This window comes from Neovison vison, chromosome 6, assembly GCF_020171115.1.
Source record: "Neovison vison isolate M4711 chromosome 6, ASM_NN_V1, whole genome shotgun sequence".
NCBI lineage: Eukaryota > Metazoa > Chordata > Mammalia > Carnivora > Mustelidae > Neogale > Neogale vison.
In genome coordinates, this window is record NC_058096.1 from 97,383,514 (window position 1) to 97,395,665 (window position 12,152).

Sequence of the window (12,152 nt, forward strand, 5' to 3'; positions counted from 1 at the left end):
GTATTCAACAAGTGGTTGCTGAAAGAATACGTCAGCCTCTCCAAATTTTGGATATTACATGTGCTTCTTCCCCCATGTTTATTCTGTAACTGAAGGGCATTAAGTTGTCCGTTCTCCCTTTCTTTATTGCAAAGCTGCTTTGGCTATTGCCTAGGGATGCTGTTCTGAAAATTGATTGATGACTTGTCTAGGAATCTTTCTTGAGTTCAAAGTGAGTTGAGTGGTATTAAATGCTAATCTAACTCATTTTACTTCTGACATTGGGCCCTAAAGAATTCTTTCTTATATTTGATATCTTCTTCAGTTTTGAATGAATTATGAAAAATATTGTCTGATGACTTTGAAATTTGATTTCCAGTTCTTGTATTTCATATCAACAAAACCTCCTTGCTTGAAATTACAAATGCATTTTGAATATTCTGGAGATATTATCTTTTGTGTTGTAGTTTGACTTAGGGCTATTCTGGCTTTGGTGGTTTCCGGGTAACCGATCAGAACTGAACACTATCAACTGATTGCCTGTTTTACATTTTCAGAGATGTGGTTACTCCATGTGAGATCAAAGGAAAGTACATGAAGGAGCTTGTTGAGAACTACATTTTCCCCCTGTTTCAATCACATTTTTCTCCATTTAGGTGGTGGTTTTTGCTTGCTAGCTGGAAATATTCATACCTGTTACAGAAACAAATAAGTATTGATCCATTTCCACATCTTAGAAATAAAAAGTACTAGAGATTTTTAAAAAGAAAGCACATTATGAAATTCCAAAGTCCCATACTATTTCTTTTCACTTCTACATATATTTATTCTAATTAGAAAATTTTCTAATGCTGTAAAGGTTTACGGAGCCCATCTAGTTTAAATATTTCATTTTAATGAAATAGTTCAGACATACAATTTGTATGTAACATTATAAATGTCTATAAATATCTGTGTACTCAAGATTCAGTCTAAGAAATAAAGCATTAAAGATTCAGCTGAAGTTTCCTAGATGTCTTCCCAATGTCATTAACATCCATTCTTCCCAAAGATAACCTTTACCCAGAATTTCAGGCTTATCATTATCATGGATGTTTATATACCTTTCCCACATATAAATATGCTCAAAAATATATAATTATTTTTTGTACATTTTAAAACTTGATACATAAATGGTATCATCTGTCCACAGGTATCCTTCTGCAAACTGCTTTTATTGTTTCTGCTCCAGATTACATATTTGAGATGTCCATGCTAACTCAAATAGCTATATGCATTCATTTTTCTTTTTACTGCTTCTTGTGTCACAGTATGTGATTATTCTATAAAGTGCTTGCCCACTTATTTATCTAAAGGTGTTTATGTTTTTTCCTCCTTTTTCTTTTTTTCTTTTTTCTCTTACAAGTAATTTTGTAATTTTCTGTGTGTGTGAAGAGAAATACACAGGAGTAGAGAGACTCAATCTTAGGAAATAAGGATCTTCAACAATCTCTAAACTGTTACTGTTCTAATGTGCTTTCCATGGTCTCTTCATATTCTCATCATTCTTTCATATTGCTGGACTTACAAATTTTTGCCAATTTCATACCTGTAATATGGTGTCTCATCATTTTAGCTTGTATTTCTTTAATAAGTAAGGTATCTTTTTCAGATATTTATTGGACATTGAGAATCCTTTTCTGCCAATTGACTATTCATCTTAGTTCATTTTATCCTATCATATTTTTTTGTCTTTATAGGTTTGTAAGAAAGCTTTATGTACTTGGATACTAATCCTTCTTTGGTTACATGAAGAGCAAATATCTTCTGTCAGTCTATGCCTTGACTTTTTTAATGCACATAAACTTTTATTTTTATATTCTATTTATTTTTATTTTTTTAAAGATTTTATTTATTTAGCCAAGTAGGCAGAGAGGCAGGCAGAGAGAGAGAGAAGCAGGCTCCCTGCTGAGCAGAGAGCCCAATGCCGGGCTCGATCCCAAGACACTGAGATCATGCACTGAGCGGAAGGCAGAGGCTTAACCCACTGAGCCACCCAGGGACTCCGATGCACATAAATTTTTAATTTTAATATATCAAAATAACATTTTTTTCATTATAGACTTAACTTTTAATGTCTTAATGTTTAATAAACCCTTCTATTCCCATCTACCCCAAATCACAAAGCTATTTCTCTCTAAAAGGTTTTAAGTTTTGTTCTGCATCTTTAAGGCTTTAAGTATTTAAATTTGTCCTACCTTAAATACATATTTAGGTATGAATTATAATTTTTTAATATGCCTATTCTATTGCCTGAATAATTCACTTTTCCTCACTGCTCTCTCATGCCACCTGTTATTTATCAAGTTCCCATAAATTCAGAGATCTATTTCTGAGCCCTCTATTCTATTCCATTGGACTAATTTTATCCCTGACCCAAAGCTACATTGCCTCAGTTACTGTCATTTTCTATTTAGTCTCAATAGTTAATATGAAAATTATCCATACCTTATTCTTAATTATATTATATGTAAAATTGTATTGACAAGTTTGACCCTTTGTTCCCACAAACACATTTTAAGATTAACTTTTGAAGTTTCATGAAAAATTATAGTAGGCTTTTAATAATAATTATATTATTAATTTATAACATTGAGTCTCCCATCTAGGAACAGGTGTGTTTGTTCATTTATTTTGGTTTACTCTTCAATTTTAATAGATAAATTAGCCATGGGCCAAAAAGTCACATAGTCAGTTAATAACAAAACCAGTAATAGAAGGAAGGTTTCTTGACTCCTTAATAGCTCATACACTAAGAAGGCTTAATTATTTAGTTTAAGAGTGGAGTCTTTGCAACCATTGCATGTACTCATGAAAGTGAATTCAACTTCCCAAGTTTACTAAGTCCTTGATAATCAGGATGTGGTCAGAGGGCTTGTTAAAAATGCAGAATCTCCATTCCTTCTCTTGTCCTACCAAACCAGAATCCTCCTTTTTAAAAGATACCTAGGTCTTTGGTAAGCAGAGTAAAGTTTGTGAAGTATTGCTTACCAAAATGGAATCTTGAAATTTATTGCATTGGCTTTTTCTCTAAAACCTGTCAAAAATGCTAGTAGTAAGCTTGAGATGATTGAATTGCTAAGGGTTCAGATAAGAAACATTGAGAACTATATAATGACTCTTCGGTCTTGCTTTTTGACCACAGGCTCATAGCAGCCATCATCGGCTCTGTCGAATGAATATCAAAAGTCTAAAATGAGAAAAGATTGTATAAAAATATGTATTCATAATTGTATAACTTTAAAGAAAACAAAATATTAAATTTTTTTTTTCTGAACCAGCATGTCTCAGGTAGATTGGGGTTTCTTTGGGTATCTATAGTTATTCAGGGAACAAATATATTTGCTTTGAAATCAGTAGCTGCTCCAGACTGGCATTTTAGCTACAAAATATCATTGGGGAAAACTGTTGAAAAAGAGATGGAATACTGGGAGAGAGAAGACAGGAAATTCAGTCTTTAAAACAAAGAAGAAAGATCAGACGATCTTCTTAAGTAGTCATATACTATTCATGTTAATCCCTGTTCAGTCTTCTTCTTAACTACTATGGCAGCCAGTTATCTACAGGGCAGAAGGGGGAAAATAGGTGAGAGGGGATTTAAAAAAAAAAAAGAAAAAAAAAAAAGTGAGATTCCCTGCAGTATCACCTCAAGCCACTAGGGGTATCTTTGTACCATTTTTCATCCTGCACTGATTTGGAGTAGAAACCTATATTAGGGGAAAACCAGGGTCCTCGGCATTTTTTGCGAGCAGTGCACCCTGAATCCAAAAAGATTTTTTAAAAAGAGGAAGAAAGGAAGAAGGCACAGTTCTTTCGATCACCCGAACAGGGCTACGAAATCGCTTTACTGGACATCAGCGCCAGGGATTCATTTTTGAGGTCAATTTCCAATCGAGATAAATCTATTGGATTAGTAGGATTATCTGATTGCAGCCGAAAGAAGTAACGTTGTTTGATCATTTGTATTTCTTGCCTGATGGTCGGATTTACATGGAGGTGGCTTTGGGTCCCGAGAATTCTGGATCGTGGTTTCATCTCGAGAGAAAAAAGGATCAATCGACACGTTTTGGAAGTGTCCGTGGGTGAATAAAAAAAGGGGGGGGGCGCAAAACTGGGGTTGCGGCTGCTTAAAGAAGAAAAATAAATAATAAAAGGAAGCATCTTGAATTCTGAAACAAGAATTACCAGTGCTCAAGATTCGAAAAAATCGTCTAGAAGCTGATAAATACTTTGACCAATTCAGCTTGAATTTGACGGTGAAGTGTTGTAGAACTGTCTCCTTGAATGATTGGAAGGGGACTAGGGGAGGATGAGGGGGTCCCCTCTGTGGCTTGATCTTACCGAGGGTAAGTTTGGGGGTCTTTTATTGGGAGGGGGCTGCCAGGGTTTGTGTGCCGCTGCGCGGTAGGTGCTGCGGACACGGCGCGGGTGAAATGGGGAGAGAAAGGGGATGTAAAGCCACCTCGCGCATCTCGGGGTGGATCGCTGGGGAGCTACCTAGATCGAGCTTAAAAACCTTATTTTGTGGCGTTGGCGGGGAAGCCAGGCAACCCTCCGAGGTCTCAACTTTGCATCGAAAACCCCTCCGCTGGGAGATCCCTTTTGGATCCAGTGCTTTCCTCCTAGTGATACTTTAAACTGAGGTAGCAGGGTGCCTTGGAAAACCTGCCTGTGCAGGGGAGAACCCAAGTAGAAATCGCGGCTGCCTCGGCCGAGGTTTCGGCGGCAGTCTTGGCTTCTATGGGAATTTTACAGGGGGAATTGGCTGTTGTCGTGTTATCTTGTTCTCTCCCCCTCCCCCTTCCCCTTCCCGCCTCCTCCTCCTCTCAGCCCAACGCTAAAGGGTTACAGGGTCACTGCATTGGATAGACACAGAAGTGGGTGACGGGCCACACATGTTGTCTTGTAATTCACTTGCAAGACTTTGCATAATACAGTCCGAGATAACTTTCCTGGAGTTGGAAGAGTCCAGCAAGGCGTTACAGCCTTTATGCCGAGGGCCCTGGCTGAGGAGTGAGCCAGGCAGCCGCTGCATTTCCGATGCATCCCTACCCTGGCTGCCTCGCCACTCTCTGGCTTTTCTTTCCAACTGAGCGGTGCGCGCGCGTTCCCAGACATTTTCTTGCAGCTGAATACAAAGATTTTTTTTTCCTTTTTATTATCTTATTTTTTTTTAGCTCTAATGAAAAGCTCATCATTATTTGCAGAAGGAAAATCAATTTCAGCAGATACAGTTAAAATTAATCACTCAAATCTGTAATATTAATTGACTTAGGAAACTAAAAGTTGCTTTGGAATCCAGAAAAGCATATTATTCTGAACCAGTTTTGGAACACACATAGGTTGTTCTGAGCAATAACATATGAAAAACTGATTCACTTAAAATATGTATATAGATACGCTGAATAGACTAATGACTTTCCCCCACCCCTATATACCTTCAGACACCTCAGCATTATAATTTTAGCAGGCTCTTCCTATTTAAGGCCAATTCGTTAAATTTTAAATCTTCAGACAGCCAAATATATTAGGATAAGATGGAGATAGGTAATTGCTAAAATATAAAATAATGATTTTTTTTTAAATACGATTTTATCTTTTAAAGAAAAGCTTCAAATATTTTTCGGGGGTTTCTGTTGACAGATTATGATATGAATGTAGATACTTTTATGGCTTTAGCATTCAAGCCTCTCCATTATGTGTGAACTCATGAAAGGCAACTCTTCAATGTCATCAGAAGCACTCATCATCCCAGTACTTATTTCAGGAATTCCAAATTCATCTGACATTCTGGTATTAAAAGGGGAACCTTGCCAAACTTTCTTCCTGGTTTTGTGTGTATATGCGTTTCTTAAATCTAAGTTCTGAAACAGCACAATGACATTCCTTTTTTTTTTAAGATGAAATAGCAAAATAGAAAACTTTGTCTCCCAAGGATTCTGTGGTGGAGAAGTTAAATATTTCCTATTTCTGCAGATTTTGTGTAAGCTTGTTAGAGGTGACAAAAATAGCAATAAAAAAAATAGTTTTTGTAAGCCCAACTGTTAGTTTTAAGGAGATATCTGAGAGGCCAGATTTGCCTTTCTTTTACGCAGCTCTTAAGTCACGTGGTTCATGTGCAGGGTGAGCTAGAAGAATGGATGTTCTGTGTGTTGGTACATTCTAGCCACTGATCTTGGCCACACAGTCCAACAATAGTTAACATCTTTTTTTCAAAGTTTAAATTAGCAAAAAACAGTCAGCTAGTAAATAACACATTAAATGATGGTAGTAAATAATTAATGAAGGTGAATGGGAAGTGAGCCGAATTTTTTTTTTTTTTTCTGGGCTAGTAGAGAATGTAACATTGCTATACTTAGATGGAAGATATGAAACATGAGAAAGTTGGTTCTTTTAAAAGTTATTTAGTTTATTTCACAACCATTGAACTGGTGATCATGGCATTTACCCTAGTGCTAAAGCAAAAGGCTCAGCTTCAAGTGCCTCTGTCATGGATAAGCAGTATCTTTCTCGGTCAGGAATCATCAGTACTTTTTACTCCTTCATTTTATTCTCTTTCATCAGTTGAAGAGAAAAGGGAAGGCTTTGTCTTGTTCTTTGGTTTCTATAAAGCAGTTCCTGCACAAAACTTTAGTAACTTTGTAGGTAGTATATCCACTTTGGAAGGTCAATAATGATAGAAATAAAAGTAAAATTACATACCACAAAATTTTTTTAAACTGTAGCCTGTAAATAAGAGCAAGGTATCCAGTAATTGAAATGCTCTCTACAAATAGAGTAATCACCTTAAGAACTACTGAATAACCTGAGAGTTCACTTAGAAAATCAAAGACATTTTGCTCTACCTTATCCAAACACATATTTTTGGTTGTGATTATTAAAAGAAATGGTGGTCTTGATCAGCTCTTCCAGTTTTGATTCAGAATAACACAAAATGTGGTAGTTTAGGATGAAGGGATGGAAGCTCTAAATGACCCCCTCCAGAAAATTGCAAAAACAGTTCATGACGTATGGGACAAGAAATAGCATTGGATTCCCCAAAGCTTATGACTATGGAAAAACTGATGTTGCATTCACTGGAGCTTAGTTTGACAGCTGCACCTGTCCCTCAAAAGCCTTCCATGTGTTCTAACTGAAATACCATACAGTAGGAGTTAAGATATTTCCTACAGTTTCCTCCTATGATTTTGAAATGATTAAATAGTTACATGCTATTCTATGTTAATCGATTTTTTGAAAAAAAATGCTACATACTGTTAATTGAAAGTAAAATGAAAAGGGCAATAGTTTTTAATGATTTGCTGAAATTTAACACATGGCATCCAAAAAATGCAAATTTTCCATCTCCTTTACTCTCTTGAGATGTATAAAAAAAAAGCAGAAGTTTCAGTTAATTTAGAATTTTAATTTTTTAATATTTTAAATTTGCAAAGCCCAGAAATTTAAAAAAAAAATAGTGAACATTCATGTTGAATCTAGAATGTCCTTTTCCTTTTTGATACCTTTTAAAGATAAATTTAAAATATTTTGAGGTAGCTAATCTGTTAATCTTGTGGGATAACAACATTCTCAACTGTTTCTAAGAAGAGTGATTCCTTAACAGTTACATATTTGATTACTTTGACTTTGTTATTAATGGAATCACATTAATGATGTTGAGTATCACTATGTTGCTATAAAAGGATATGAGTCCTTTTCGCCTTTAAAATTATGCCCCCCCCCAAAATGGATAAACCCACCTATCTGGTAGTAAACCTGTGTGAGAGAGAAAGGTTACCAACTCTAAGCATAAATGAAGTCAGAGAAAACTAGTAAATCACTTCAGGCATTTGAAATTATTAGACATTAAACTTTGGGGGGATTTTTTATGAATTCATTTTATAACAGTCAATATAATCTTTTCTGTGCCTATTTCCGTTGCATGTAAGAGAAATTCCAGTCAATGGCACAACACTTTACTGCTGCCATTACTGCAGACTTTATAGATCAGAGATGTGTCAGCATGTTAGCTTTAGCAGTAATGCCTCTTTTGTGTGAAACCTTATGGGCCTTGCAGGCAGTCTCTCATCCTGACACTCATAAAACGTTCAAGTCCCCATATTTATTATTTAATTTTCTTCCTATATATAGCAACAGAACACTTCAATATATGAATGTGTAGCCAAAAAATGACAGGCAAGCGTGAATAGGACTAATGAGTTTTAATAATACACATATTAGGGACTGCTAAAGGAAGTTTAATTAAGAAAAACAAGTTGAGCATGAAATTCATTTTGGAACAAAAGCAAGTTAAGTTACTGCTACAGATGTAAAATCAAAAACCACAGTGGTGCATCATAGGAAATGAAGTTCCAGCCTGAGACTAGACCTTACTTAATGCAGTTGACATCTTAGGACTTGCCTTGAAGTTGATGAGCTTGGTTTTGACTCATGAAATTGAAGGATATGTACTTTTTCACTTTTCTCTGGTTTCCATAGCATTTTAGTTTAGTATTTTAACTAGGTATCCAATCACACTTTTCTTACACAATGCTAGTACCCTTGGGATAGGCCACACAGTATTTGGGATCACTTAAACATAATGGTACTTTTTTTTCTTCCTTGACACACATGGTGAATGTTGAGTCTTAGAAAAAAAAGAGATTAATCATAACATTTAACAGTAAATTGAGAATTCTTGTTGCCTTTTAAAAAAACAGTTATGGTGGATACTTTCCTACTGTCATATGGAATACTCACTGTGCTTGGAAAATCAGGAAGGTCCCACCCAGGAAATCAATTAATATTGATTCGGTAAAAACTAACTTGGGATTGTCACTAGTATGAGTTTTTTCCATAAGATAACCACTCCACTTGTAATAGAATTTACCAAGAAAATCGTGATTATGGCCTATGACATTGACCAACAGTTGTCACAATATTCACACCTAAAAATAGTACTTGAGCCATTTAATAGTTAACCATAGTACTACAAGGTATAAAGGTTCACTTCAGTAACCATTATGTTTCAAGTCAGTGCATCTGTCATTTTTAATTTGAAACTATATTACTTAGCTGTCCAAAACTTTACACACAAGTGACAGGTGTTATCTATCCTTTTTCTTATGGGTAAAAACAGCCACAAGTTACATTACCTCTTTAGCTATGCCAAGTATTCTAATGCATGTATTACTATGAGTATTGATACCAAAAGTTCCCATTATTCAGACCTATGGTCTTCAGTAATAACTTCTGGGGAGTTATTGAATATACAAAGGTAAAATATATTGCCCAGTGAAATAACACAGTAGTAGTAGTCTATGATGGCAAGGGTTTTTATCTTGTGTTTCCAAACTGTATCTGGCTGGATGCCTGGGTGGCTCAGTTGGTTAAGCGGCTGCCTTCAGCTCAGCTCATGATCTCAGAGTCCTTGGATAGAGCCCAGCATCCATCAGAATCGGGCTCCTTGCTCAGTGGGGAGCCTGCTTCTGTTTCTCCCTCTGCCTGCCACTCTGGCTGCTTGTGCTCGCTCTCTCTCTCTATCTCTGTCAAAGCTGTACCTGGCACATTACTGGTGACCAATAAATATTTATTAAGTGAGTAAAGAGACAGGTTCTAGCCTTGGACATTAACAACTATGTGACCTCCTGCTTAATATATGGTCTCTTCATTTTTGCCTTTTTTTTCTTAACATCAATCAGTTATTATTTGAATTGACAGGTATTTTCGAGTTATATGCAAAATTCCAAAGGTAGAAAGGAATATATTTAAAATATTGAATTTCAGTCAAAGACAAATAATAATTGAAACTTTGTAGTGATTTTCATACTTCTTTTTTTAAATTTTGATAAATTATTTTATTAAGACTTACAAGTGCAATAGGATTATTTCTGGTTATAATTTACTAAAATGTGCAGTAGAGTTATTTTCTGCCGTGAAGAAAATATGATTGCCAAGGAACTTTGGAGGGAGTAAAAGTAAAAATTAGTCAAACACTTACAAACACTTAGAACGTAGACAGTAAGATCTAAACTACAGTAAGTTTGCTGTTTTGGTCATTATTCGAACACTTTTTTCATTTTTTTAACATTTTATAATCCCATACTCCCTATTCAATTTTATTTAAATGGTAAACTCAGTTAGCAACTTATGTTCCATGTGTATGTTAAATTCTTGTGAATATTTATTCATTGATGTTCTGTTACACTAATGCCCTGTAATTAGAGCATAGTTTTGAATTTTGTTATTATTAGTAGTAATAGAAGTGTAATATGAGGGTGCTGGGAATGGCCAGCAATCCCTGTACCGACGGATGAAAGATCACTCCAAACTTTGCTGTGGAAGAGAGGAGAAGGAAGGGGGGTCAACACTTAGAACCAAAGACCCTTTGCTCTTTGCTCCCACTTTGACCTTGAGGATAATCACATATTCTTATCACTGTTTCTCAAGCACGTGATGTGTGATAAGGAGTCTTACTGAAACTGGGAGGGTCTGTTTAGGGGAAAGATAAAATATGCTAATCTGCATGTTCTACTAAATATAGCCTAAGGGGCAAGGCATACATCTCTTAGGTCACAGGGTGGCTGTTTGGGCTAAGAAAGCTCTGCTGCGAAGGCAACTCCCCAGGGCATTCCAATGGCAGAGGGGTTACCAGGCCTGGGCATTCCAAAGGCCCACACCCTTCTGAAACCTTCCTTCCTTCACCCCCAGGGGCTTCTGTGTTATGTTTTAGCAAGCCAATTATTATGGCTTATTTAATGTTCTACATTAACCCCAACATGAAGGGAAAATAAAAGATGTGGATGTCTGAAGAATATTGCAAGTGTGATATTCTTTCCCCTTTGGGGTACTCGTTGAGCTCTAAGCCAGGTCAGGAGTGACAGGAAGCCGTTATCATTGTTTGGGGCTTTATGTGAAAGGAGTTGGTGGTCTTAGTCCAGTTCCTAGTAGACAGTTACTCCTTAAACAATAGTCACTATAGTGTTTGCCAATTCCAGCAGAAGCCTGGGGCTGAATGGGCACAAAGGTTTAACTACCCCCCTCTCTGCTAATCATCCTCCAAGGGGTCAAGATTGACACACCCTGGCACAAGGCCATACTGAGAAACTTAGTGCTGCCTCTGCCAAGGTTGTAGCTATTCTCTGGCAACAAGGGATTTTTAAAAGAGGACTTTAATTAAGCAGGGCACCAGGAATGGCAATTCTCCACTCTTCCCAGGCACAGCAACTCACTAGAAACAAAAATAAGCTTAAATAGTGAATTGAGAATGTAACGCTGCTCTTAGGTTGTTCCGTCTTCTCTGTAAAGATAGTGGCGGCCATAATTAAGTTGCTTCTGGAAGCAATGACTTGTGACTCAAAAGTGGCCCCTTTTAGACAAAAGCATCAATTTAATATCAAGGGAAATAATCAGCCCTACCTTGCTGTCTCTCCTGAGTTCTTGAGTGATTATTCATTTTCTTCTGGGTGATCAAAGGGTTGCCAATTGGTTTTAAAAATATGTCCTGCAGTATTTTACATATACATTAAAACCATTGCCCATACCTCTTTTTTTTTTTTTTAACATCCTGTCTTATGAACTTATGAATTTCTGTCCCTCTCATCCCCTTCACCTTTTTTATTTGAAAGTCAAGACTATGAAGTTAGATTTTAGATTTAACAGTTAATATATGGAGATTCTGAGAGCAAATGCAAACTAAAACTTACTTTATACAGTTAAATGTTGGATGGTTTATTTCCACCCCCCCCCCCCACAAAACAGGAAACTCTCTAATACTCAGCAGGTAGTTGTAATGATGGCCATAGCAGAAATATTCAGATGTGAATGCAGAGGAAATGGTGTCACTTTGATCTCTTTTTCTTTGTCTTGTCAGAAGAGCTATGACATCTCAGAATCCCCCCCCTTTTTTTTGCTGAACAGTGATGGAATTAGCAACTGTCTATATGGCCATCCATGTACACCCCTGCATAATAAGGAATTTTTATTGTATTCTAATTTGTTTCTTTCTCTTCTGTTTTACCCTCTCTTGCTGTAACTCCAATTAATTTAATGCCTTCACAGGGTCAGATATCACAGGTGGATAAAATCTGAGGGTAGGGTTAATTGATGAAAAATAATGTAATAAATGAATGGGTTATTCTCAAAGACTAAGGCCA

General features: G+C 36.4%; 1 protein-coding gene across 3 annotated transcripts in view; it reads left to right on the forward strand.

Annotated features, from left to right (window-relative positions):
* The window catches only part of NLGN1 (neuroligin 1), an 837,296-nt gene that overhangs the window by 156,400 nt on the left and 668,744 nt on the right, over positions 1–12,152 (forward strand). The window contains exon 1 of one of the 3 annotated variants that reach the window (XM_044251808.1): positions 3,548–4,364. The exons of 1 other annotated variant lie outside the window; for it this stretch is intronic. The gene's annotated coding sequence lies outside the window, so the exon portion shown is untranslated. Of the gene's footprint in view, positions 1–3,547; positions 4,365–12,152 lie in introns of those variants that run through there. One more of the 3 variants, XM_044251810.1, reaches the window with a different exon arrangement.